The sequence below is a fragment of the Bos javanicus genome, chromosome 24, assembly GCF_032452875.1.
Source record: "Bos javanicus breed banteng chromosome 24, ARS-OSU_banteng_1.0, whole genome shotgun sequence".
In the NCBI taxonomy this organism is placed as follows: Eukaryota; Metazoa; Chordata; class Mammalia; order Artiodactyla; family Bovidae; genus Bos; species Bos javanicus.
Window position 1 is genome coordinate 38745081 of NC_083891.1, and position 12297 is coordinate 38757377.

The 12297-nt window shown below is 43.0% G+C and overlaps 1 pseudogene; it reads left to right on the plus strand.

Moving 5' to 3' along the window:
* Window positions 1-10011: 10011 nt before the first annotated feature.
* Window positions 10012-10627, plus strand: LOC133237389 (small ribosomal subunit protein eS7-like; annotated as a pseudogene).
* The last annotated feature ends 1670 nt before the right edge of the window (window positions 10628-12297 follow it).

A 12297-nucleotide genomic window follows, 5' to 3' on the forward strand; every position in this document is an offset into this window, starting at 1 on the left:
AAACCCTCTATCCTGCAGAGCACTTAGCACCATGCTTTCTCCTGAGCTCTTACTAAATGTTCTGGAAAATTCCGAATCTAGCTGTTCAAACCACGGCCCTATAATTAACTTGGAGGTGATGTACCTCAACTGCAAATCAAATGCCAGGACACTTTGCCTACCAATAGACTAGATTCCAAAAGGCTATTTTTAGCTTCATGTGTTTTGTGAGAAATTTAAGCTTGCAGTCTCTAGATACAATCCCACTAAATATGAGTGTGGATCAGACCTTTGAAGTTTTAAAATAAGGCAGATTCTCATTTTCCTTGTGAACATACATTCTGTAGACAGCTCTTTTCTCTTTTTTTCATTCTGCTACATTTTCTGTATTTGCCCTTAGTCCTAGGGATTCTGTTTGCCTCCCTGCCCTCCCCACCTTCCACCCACATCATATCTTTCTCTTCCCTGCTCTGTGGCCAGGAGACTGAGCAATGCAGATGAAACCCCCGAGCTCTCTGACTTCCTGTGGAGTTGGGTCCTTGAAAGCAAGGAACACCTTCAGGAAAGCCATGTATTAGTTGGCTGGGGCTGCATAACAGTAAACTGGCTTGACCAACAGAAGTTTAATTTTTCACAAATAGGGAGGCTACAAGTCCCAGATCAACGTGTCAGCAGTGTCTGGCAGGGTTGATGTGTTCTTATCAGGAAAATACCTAGATAGAGATAATAACCAGCCTCTTTCCATATCTCCTGAGCCCCTGTGACTTGTGAATCAGTAGCTTCATGGCCACAGGGGAGAACTAAGCCAGCCCAAAACAGAATAGTCAACTTCTGGGTGAGGCAGTTGACTATAAGGAAAGAATAATAGTCTGGAAGAATGGAGGAGGATTTGAGAGAGGCAGGAACTTGGGAAAGAAAAGTGTTGGGAATACTATCAACTTGCTTTTTTTGTTGTTTATCAAGGACAAAATACGGATGAGCCGGCAATTCCATTTCTGGGTATTGATCTAAGGGAAATGAAAACACTAACTCAAAAAGCTATCTGGACCCCCATGTGCACTGCAGTGTTATTCACAATAGCCAAGGCATGGAGACAGCCTCGCTGCCCACCAGGGGAAGGACGGATGAAAAGGCGGCACACACTCGGGGCTTCCAGGTGGCTCGGTGGTAAGGAATCCGCCTGCCAATGCAGGAGATGCAAGAAACGCACTTTCAGTCGCTGGGTCAGGAAGATCCCCCACAGAAGGGGATGGCCACCCATTCCAGTATTCTTTCCTGGAGAACTGCATGGACAGAGGAGCCTTGGCAGGTTACAGTCCACGGGGTCACAGAGTCAGACAGGACTGAGTGACTGAGCACATATACATACATATGCAAGAGAGGTAGACAAACACGACATACGTACACACAAACTGAGTGACTATTTCATGTGTACATACACATGCTTACATGCACCCATGCATATATATGCACATTATACACAATACACACAATCGGTATGTGTGTACATATAAACGTTTATATGCATATGTACAATGTATGTGTCAGTTTAGTTCAGTTGCTCAGCCATGTTCCAACTCTTTGCAACCCCATGGACTGCAGCACACCAGGCCTCCCTGTCCATCACCAACTCCCAGAGCTTGCTCAAACTCATGTCCATCGAGTCTGTGATACCCTCCAACCATCTCACCCTCTGTCGTCCCCTTCTCTTCCTGCCTTCAATCTTTCCCAGCATCAGAGTCTTTTCCAATGAGTCAGTGCTTCACATCAGGTGGCCAAAGTACTGGAGCTTCTATGATGTGACAGGAACTTCGTTAACATTTTTATGTATCAAGGTAGAGGTGGCACACAATATTATGCTAGTTTCAGGTGTGCTGCTGCTGCTAAGTCGCTTCAGTCGTGTCCGACTCTGTGCGACCCATAGACAGCAGCCCACCAGGCTCCCCCGTCCCTGGGATTCTCTAGGCAAGGATACTGGAGTGGGTTGCCATTTCCTTCTCCATCTCCAGCATCAGAGTCTTTTCCAATGAGTCAACTCTTCGCATGGGGTGGCCAAAGTACTGGAGTTTCAGCTTTAGCATCATTCCTTCCAAAGAACACCTAGGACTGATCTCCTTCAGAATGGCCTGGTTGGATCTCCTTGCAGTCCAAGGGATCCTCAAGAGTCTTCTCCAACACCACAGTTCTCTTAGTTCCCTTCATATATTTCACCCACCCCCTCACCTTCCTTTCCTCTGATAAGCCCCCTTTTGTTCTCTGTATCTATTCTCTGGGTCTATTCAGGTTTTGTTTTGCTTGTTTTGTTTTTATAGATTCCACATATAACTGGGATCATACGGTATTTCTCTTTCTCTGATTTACTGCACTTGGCATAATACCCTCTAGATTCATCCATATTGCTTCAAATGGTAAGATTTCGTATTTTTATGGCTGAGTATGAGTGGATACTTTGCTTTCATATCTTGGCGATTGTAAATAGAGCTGCAGTGAACATTGGGGTATAATATCTTTCCAAATTATTGTTTTTGTTTTCTTCAGGTAAATACCTAGAAGTGAAATTACTATATCACATGGCAATTTTATTTTTAATTGTTTTGAGGAACCTCCTTGTGTGGAATAATTTCTCTTGATGCCAAGGAATTTATATTCTAACAAAGATGAAAATCACACCACAATTGCCTGAGCTGATTCCAGTAGTACTTGTCAGAAGGCGAATGATGCAATTCACCATGAGAGTTAAATGGTCTTATTAGTATTTGGGGAAACTAATCATGGGGAAGATAGCTTTGAGGAAAGCAAGAATTAAAGAAAAGCTAGAAGATGAGCATTGTTGTTCAGTCGCTCAGTTGTGTCTGACTCTTTGTGACCCCATGGACTGCAGCACACCAGGCTTCCCTGTCCTTCACCATCTCCCAGAGTTTGCTCAAACTCCTGTCCATAGAGTCAGTGATGCCATCCAATCATCTTATCTGCTGTCATCCCCTTCTCCTCCTGCCTTCAATCTTTCCCAGCATCAGGGTCTTTTCCAGTGAGGCAGCTCTTCACATTAGGTGGCCAAAGTATTGGAGTTCCAGCTTCAGCCTCAGTCCTTCCAATGAATATTCAGGCTTGATTTCTTTTAGGATTGACTGGTTTGATCTCCCTGCTATCCAAGAGACTCTAAGAATCTTCTCCAGCACCACAATTCGAAAGCTCTGATGGTTAGATTCTATTTTCCGAATTAGGCCTCCCCAGGTGTTACATGTCCTCACAAGTGCAGAGGAAGCTTAAAGCATGGTGTCAGGCTCTACCTGGTCAGACTTTATGCTAAAGTGACAGCGTGAACTGCTGACATCAGAGTCATCAACTGACTCGGTCTTGGCACTTCAGGATTCAAAACGAGATAATTCACAGGGATTTCAGTTTGGAGAGTAGTTACAAGCACGTTAGTTACCCCAAAGAGTTGAGGCTCAGCAAGAAATTCAACAAAGCAGAGCTTTGGAACTTAAAGACAGTAGAATAAGACAGTGAAATGGATCGAGAGCAATTTGGCATCTTCCCAAAAAGGAAGAAGGAAATGGGGAAAGAGTGCTAGTTTTTTATTCTACATCATTTGATTTTAAATGGCTCTGAAGCATACCATCCTGTTTGTACAGTTCTGGAAATATTCAAGGCACTCTTGTGTATCCACCGACACACTTATCCTAACAATATTCTGTCTTCTGCCAGGCATGTCTCAATCATGTCTGCAAGTTATATTATGTGATTTAATCTTTCCAGTAAACCCACAAGGTGTATTCTAATGGAATTCTCACTTTACATGCAAGGAAACTGAGGTTCAGTGAGGTTTGATCATTTGCACAATAATTTTACAGCTAGAAAATGACAGTTGTTGTTTAGCCTCTAAGTCATGTCCAACTCTTTTTCAACCCCATGGACTGTAGTCCACCAGGCTCCTTTGTCCATGGGATTTCCCAGGCAAGAATACTGGAGTGGGTTGCCATTTCTTTCTCCAGGGCATCTTCCCGACCTACGGATCAAACCCATGTTCCCTTTATGGGCAGGCGGTTTCTTTACTGTTGAGCCACCTGGGAAGCCCTAGTCCATTGCAGAGCTGCCATCTAAATTCAACTTCGCTGGCACTAAGTGTCTACTTATACCATAAAATGGATTATTAACTAGTCATATGCCAGGGCCACCTTCTGGCTGTGCCACTTTAAGGTCTTGATACCTCATCTGTAAACTGGAAAAGCTGCATGCAATTTGCTCTAATATCGCTCTGGCTGTAAAATTATTTGGTGTCTCTTAACAATAGTGCAGGAAGCAGATGACAAGAGCCCCAGGGGGAGATATAATTGTAATTTCAGAATGTGATCACCAGATGACAGCATTGTACTTCAGGCTGACATGGTTCTCAAGGACAGATTTTGCCACCAAGGAACTCCGCCCATGGGCCTGTTAGGAAAAGCAGGATCTTTCTCCTAAAGGCATCTGCTCAGCATAGAATTATCCAGACTGTATACAAACTGGGGACAAAGCAAGGGCTTCCCTGGTGGCTCAGATGGTAAAGAATCTGCCTGCAATGCAGAAGACCCAGGTTTGATCCCTGGGTTGGGAAGATCCCCTGGAGAAGGGAATGGCTAACCACTCCAGTATTCTTGCCTGGAGAATTCCATGGACAAGAGGCACCTAGAGGGCTAGAGTCCGACAGTACTGAGCCACTAACACTTTCACTTTCAAAGCAGGGCAAATCACTTCCACCCTTTCTCAATCATTTTTAAATAATCTGTGCAAATTTTAAAAGAACACGAAAATAGTCATTCTGGTGAAAAAATCAGAATTTCTTTGACTTCCTCACATTTGCTTACCATTTAAAATTGATTTCCTCTTAATTTACATGGGTTGGCTACAGAAATATTTCTACTTCTTAGGGTCTTTAGAAGCCTTAGTCTGGCATTGATCGAGTGACTGATAAACAACATGCGTTTTGCATCTTTTTTATATTCATGAACAGTCTTTTTCAGAAATGTAATACTTCACAAGGAAAGATGTTGGCTCATTACTTCGAGTTGGAAGTTTCTCCAACCTTATACAGACAAAGCTGTGAAAACACTTCTTACTTGACCTAGATCCTCAAACCTCTCTCTTAAAAGATACAAGACTTCCTGCCTGCTCTGAAACTTCTCTGAACACAGAGAAGAGATCACCCCTTTTACTCGAACACCATGTTTCTTCCTTCCCTAAAACCTCCAGGTCTGGGCACTTTCTCCATCAAAATTAGGATTTCAGACACCCTCTTCCTTGCATTTCAGCCTGGAGCCCTGGGCGACAAGATGGTTCTGACCCAACTGTGCCCACCCACCTGGTTCTCTTTAAGGTGGGCAGGGGCTGCCCATGCACAGTGACCCAGGAGAAACTGACCCAAGATTAATGTTGCCTAAAAACTCCCACACAGACGTCAGTTGTGAACTGCGAGAGTCCTGTAAGCAGAAGGGGAATATAAGGTGGCAGGCACTTTCTCTCACTGCAAAATATTAAGTAACCACACATCAGAGACATGGAACAGACATACAGAGTATCATTAAACAGGGAGGGAAAACTGAACCTCTCAAGAGCCACTGGAGAACAATCGCAAGTTTCATTTCAGTGAGGGGTCCCAGGGAAGAGAGAACAGAACGCACAGAAATTGTATAAAGTGCAGGGAGCATCGTTAAAACTCACAAGTGACTGTTGTTTTTCAGTCGCCAAATTGTATCCAACTCTTTGTGACCCCATAGATTGCAGCATGCCAGTATTCCCTGTCCCTCACCATCTCCTGGAGTTTGCCCAAGTTCATGTCCATTGAATCAGTGGTGCCATTCAGTCAATCTTAGGAAATCAACCCTCAATACTCATTGGAATGACTGATGTTAAAGCTGAAGCTTCAATACTCTGGCCACCTGATGTGAAGAGCCAACTCATTGGAAAAGACTCTGATGCTGGGAAAGACTGAAGGCAGAAGGAGAAGAGGGTGACAGAGAATGAGATGGTTGGATGGCATCACAAGTGACAATGGTCCTTTATTCTTGACATCTCTGGGGTTTCACCCTGAGCTCTAGAAAAATCCATTTATTGGTTGCTAGGAGAGAAGGATGGTTACCCTCTGCATTTCAAAATCCCCTCCAAGCTGCCCTCAATAGGACAGAGGAGGCAGCGAATGAGAGCTCAAATTCCCATGACCTCCGCTGGCCTCTTTGCATCTGTCTTTGGCTTGACCTGACCTGAGGATATATACTCATGACCTAGCACATCCATGTTTACTTTATTATTACCTCTTCTCCTGGATTCAAGGATAACACAGCTGTCATGCCATCACCTCATTGTCTGGTTTCCAAAATAGACACCAATATTCACCCTCCTCTACTTTAGGGAGGAAATATCACCTACCCATGAGATCGACATAATTGTCATTTCAAACCGAGACATTAATTGGTTTCAGAAAACATTGGCCCCAAAAATCATAACCAAAGAACACACATCAAATTTATAAAGTAGATCATTCAGTCCCTTAAAACAATTCCTAGCGAACTGCTTGCCCACTGGGACAGGCACCGCCTAGTCTAAATTGTTTGTGATGCTTAATTGAACACCATAGGCTAATGACTGACTAATTCAGAATTCCTGATACTTCAGACATACAGGGCTCTCATTCACTCATTCATTCATCAAGCTTTCATTCAATATTAATTAAGTGCATGTCTGGCACCTGTCACGGATTGGGGATAGCATCGTGGCGAGCCCAGTGTGCACTCACATGGAGGTGAGAGGCTGCCGTCAGTGCCGTGATAGATAGTTCATGTAACAAAGATGAAAGCATAGACTATGGAGAACAGTGTGGGGGTTCCTTAAAAATCTAAAAATAGGGGGAACCCACCCAGAGGCCTGATGAAAGAGAAGGGAAGTAAGCACCCAGTGAGGCCACTGGGCTGGTTTAGGGCCGCGTGAAGAGTGAAGCCTCAGTTTCAGGCAGTCTTTTTGCGGAGCTCCAAGCAGAGCGTGCTTCAACTCGCAGCTCCAGTGGCAGGGAGAGGAGGCTTAGCATTGGGCTCTCCGGCTTGAGATGTGCTCTTATGAGTCTCATGAAATCAGGGATGTCACCTGCCCGTGTCTCTGGGACCAGCGCCTGGCATGAGGCAAGAATACTGAAGCGAGTTGCCATTTCCTTCTCCAGGGGATCTTCCTGACCCAGGGATTGAATCTGCATCTCTGGGGTCTCTTTCATTGGCAGGTGGCTTCTGCACCACCTGGGAATCCTCAAATGAGATGGGTGTAGTCTCTGGGGAGTTTTGAGGAAAAGAATCAGTCGCCAAAAGGACCCCTCCAGCTGCTGAATTGAGAAAGACTGGAGGTGGCAGGAATGGCAGCAGGCTCTGAGAGAGAGGCCAACCAAAGGGTGCTGCTGGGAACCGAGGTGAGCGACTGTCTTCTCACTTGAGACACTTTTCTTGGACAATGTGAAGTACTCCGGCTGCCGTGGTTGTAATGGTCATTCATGTGCTAATGTCCCAAGTCTAGTTCTTCCAGCCCAAATCTATCTCCTGAGTCTTAGTCTCACATATCCAAAGATCTACTGGTCACCCCCTCTTTCAGTGGGTCAAGGGTGCCTCAGGCTGCACTTCATTGTCTGAAGCATTAGTCTTCTCCTGCGCTCAGTGTATTTCACTACTGAGGTCATGTGGCCACGCCTCTTGCTAAAGGCTCTTTTAGAGGCCACTGCTAACTTACGTTAGTGGACAAATCTGTGCTGGCCCATGAATGCTCCATAAACACATCGTTATGGTTTTATTGATCAGATTCTCTGCCCATACTGCTGGCTTGAAGGATTGAACATAGCATAGGTAGGTTTGTTTTGTTTTGTTTTTCAATTGAAGGAATTGTTTTACAGAATTTTGTTTTCTGTCAAACCTCAACATGAATCAGCCATAGGTATGCATATATCCCCTCCCTTCTGAACCTCCCTCCCATATCCCTCCCCATCCCACCCCTCCGGGTTGATGCAGAGCCCCAGTTTGAGTTTCCTGAGACATGCAGCAAGTTCCCCACTGGCTATCTATTTTACACATGGTAATGTAAGTTTCCATGTTACTCTCTCCATAGGTAGGTTTAACTGGGACAGGATGATGGGGTGATGCTTTAGAAGACAGTTCAGGACAGGGTGCCATAGAGGTCAGGTGTTGAATACTCAGAGGATAGAGGATCAGAATTAGAGTGGATTCTTTATATTTTGCAGTTTTGACCAATAGGGGCTTTGACATTGGACAGATAATTCTGACTTTGTCACTTTTGTTACAAATAGTAAACTTACCATGAAGCCAATACACAGAGTTAAGGCTCTGTGGATATTATAGAATTTTAAAATGTGAATTCAGTTTTCTTACATCTCTCTTGGGAATATTTTTTGTCTACTCCCTATTATAATTTTAGAATTTAGCATTCATTCTTTTGACTTTAAGCAAAGGAGTTAATTTTGTTCTGAAAAACATTTAGTTGGAAGGGTGTAAAATTCCCTGTTCTGTGATCTTTTTAAAAAACATATAATTTGTGTGTAAAGGAGCTTAAGCAATAACTTCATCTTTTTTTGTCTCTAATAAATGGTTTTTAAAAAGACTTCCCATGTGGTCCAGTGACTGGGACTCCACACTCCAAATGCAGGGGACCTGGGTTCGATCCCTGGTTGGGGAACTAGATCCCACATGTTGCAACTAAGCAACCAAATAAATAAAATAAGAAATATTAAAAAAACAAAACCTAAAAATAGAGCTACCATATGATCTAGCAATCCCACTCCTGGGCATATATCTGGAGAAAACTCTAATTCAAAAAAATACATGCACTCTAGTGTTCATTGCAGCACTATTTACAGTAGCCAAGACAAGTTCAGTTCAGTCATATCCGACTCTTTGTGACCCCATGAATCATAGCATGCCAGGCCTCCCTGTCCATCACCAACTCCTGGAGTCCACCCAAACCCATGTCCATTGAGTCGGTGATGCTATCCAACCATCTCATCCTCTGTCATCCCCTTCTCCTTCTGCCTTCAATCTTTCCCAGCATCAGGGTCTTTTCAAATAAGTCAGCTCTTCACATCAGGTGGCCAAAGTACTGGAGTTTCAGCTTCAACATCAGTCCTTCCAATGAACACCCAGGACTGATCTCCTTTAGCCAAGACAAGGAAGCACCCTAAATGTCCATTAACAGAGGAATCGATAAAGATGTGGTATATATACACAATAGGTATTATTCAGCCATAAAAAAGGAATGAAATGATGCCATCTGCAGCAACATGGATGGAACTATAGATGATCACACTAAATTAAATCAGAGAAAGACAAATACCATATGGTATCACTAATATGTGGAATCAAAAAGAAAATGATACAAATGAACTTATTTACAAAACAGAAATAGACTCATAGACTTAGAAAACAAATTTACAGTTACCAAAAGTGAAAGGGGGATAAATTTGGACTTTGGAATTAGCAGATACAAACCACTGCACATTAAAGAGATAACAAGGACCTACTATATATCTGTATCCAAAATCTTGTAATAACTTATAATGGAACAGAATTTGAAAAAAATATTTACATGTATGTATAACTGAATCAATTTGCTGTAACCTAAAAGTAATATAATATTGTAAAACAATATTGTAAATCAACTATACTTCCATAAAAAAAAGAAAAAAGTGGTGGCATAAAGCATAATATAAAGTTGGCAACATAAATCACCATGATTTTTAAGACGATTTCTAAATCTATTGGTAAACATAGAAATATAGGAGGGGAGTTACTCAAAATGTCAGGGGACTGACTGCTTCCAAGTTAATATTTCTGAAGTTTAGAAATCTTATATAAAGTAAAAAAATAAATAAATTTTTAAAAAATAAATAAAAGATGAGAAAAAAAATAAAATAAAACCTCTCCACTATCAAAAAAAAAAGAAAGAAATCTTAAACTTCAGCTCTTCCTAGGCCTGCTAGTGTTGGCAGTGGCAACAAGTGTTGGCCGCATCTGCAAGGTCGAGGCCATGTTCGGTTCCAGTGCTAAGATCGTGAAGCCCAATGGTGAGAAGCCGGATGAGTTTGAGTCCAGCATCTCCTAGGCCCTCCTGGAGCTGGAGATGAACTCAGCCTTCAAGGCCCAGCTGTGGGAGCTGAACATCATGGCCGCCAAGGAAACTGAAGTTTGCGGTAGCTGGAAAGCTATCATCATCTTTGTTCCCGTTCCACAACTGAAGTCTTTCCAGAAAATCCAGGTGCAGCTCATGTGTGAGCTGGAGAGGAAGTTCAGTAGAAAGCATGTCGTCTTCATTGTTCAGAGGAGAATTCTGCCTAAGCCAACTTGAATAAGCCTTATGAAAAATAAGCAAAAACATCCCAGGAGCCGCACCCTGACCACTGTGCATGACGCCATCCTGGAGGACTTGGTTTTCCCAAGTGAGATTGTGGGCAAGAGAATCTACAAGAAGTTAGACAGTAGCCTACTCATAAAGGTCCATTTGGATAAAGCACAGCCAAACAACATGGAACCCAAGGTTGAAATACTTTCTGGTGTCTTATAAGAAGCTCAGGGGCAAGGATGTTAGTTTTGAATTCACAGAGTTTCAGTTGTAAACAGAAATGACTAAATAAAATATTATTCACGATTAAAAAAAAAGAAATCTTAACTTCATAGTAACAATATTTTTGGAAGACACTTTAGCCCATAAGGCAACAGTACCCAAAAAAGGGATGCAGATTACAGTAAGGATTAAGGAATATTTACAAAGTCTACTGTTTCAGTTCAGTTCAGTTCAGTCGCTCAGTCGTGTCTGACTCTTTGCGACCCCATGAATCGTGGCACGCCAGGCTTCCCTGTCCATCACCAACTCCCAGAGTTTATTCAATCTCATGTGCATCGAGTCGGTGATGCCATCCAGCCATCTCATCCTCTGTCATCCCCTTCTCCTCCTGCCCCCAATCCCTCCCAGCATCAGGGTCTTTTCCAATGAGTCAACTCTTTGCATGAGGTGGAAGAATGTATTGAGCATCCGTAATCAATTCATATAAATTAAAACTACTTGGTTTTATCTGCAAGTGAGAAGACATAATGTTGCAAATATCTAATACCATAAATGCACTGAATTTTTGCACACACACACACACAAAATCAAAACTCACATTATGTATTGCATTTTAAAAGTCAGAGAAAACTGTGGAATATATACAGAGATTTTGCATTTCTGGACATCATTACTGACTGGTGGGTAGGAGGGTGACAATAATGACTCACCATCAGAAGTGATCCTCGTTAATATCCCTCAGTATCCTCTGCTTGCTCTGGCTTCATCTTTCTTTCCAAATTGTGCTTGTCTCTCCACCTGGAATATCTCCTGCTCTAGAGTAAATGCCCTTTGTTCCATGTAATTTACAAGATTTTCATAACATCGAACAACATCTGACAAGGTTGTGTTTCATGTGTCTGTTACAAACCCCAGCCCGCTGTCTGGATCATGGAGCTCAGACCACTGAGACACAGCCCCTTGTATCTTGACAAATCACACCCTTGTGCCCTGAAGCAGACTGCTCTTTTATTCCTGTGGTGGTGTGATGCCAAAATGGATAATCATAATAACAGAACTCTTTCAGAACTACCCCAGTGTTTGGATATCTTTGGTGTTTATCCTCTTAAAAAAAAAATAAAACTTCTTTCAGGCAACACGTGTTTTATTGAGAGCATGTGAACAACGGTCGCTGTACTCAAGGAGCGCACAGTCTCTTGGAAAAGATGAGATGAATGCACATGAAATTGCAGTGCGTTTTCCAGGTGCTTGCGACAGAGCAGCAGAGCCTTTCAGTTCCATGGGATCTCAAGGGAATGGTCAGATGAGGTTGCTACTGTGGGGACCTCAGTAGGGGCTGGAGGCAAATGAAAAGGGCAGAGAACTCCATCAGGAATAAAACAGGAGGGAAAAGCTAGAGCTAGTCTTCCCTCCCTCAATGTAAAGAAATCCAAGCCACACCAAGTATCACCTCACACCAGTCAAAATGGCCATCATCAAAAAACCCACAGGCAATGAATTCTGGAGGGGGTGTGGAGAGATGTGAACTCTCTTACACTGTTGGGTGGGAATGTAAGCCGCTGTAGCCACTATGGACAATGGTATGGAGGTTCCTTAAAAAACTAAAGATAAAACTACCATGTGGTCCAGCAATCTCACTCCTGGGAATATATCTGGAGAAAAACATGGCTCAAAAGGATGTATGCACCCCAGTGTCCACTGAAGCCCTGTTTACAATAGTCAAGACATGAAAGCAAC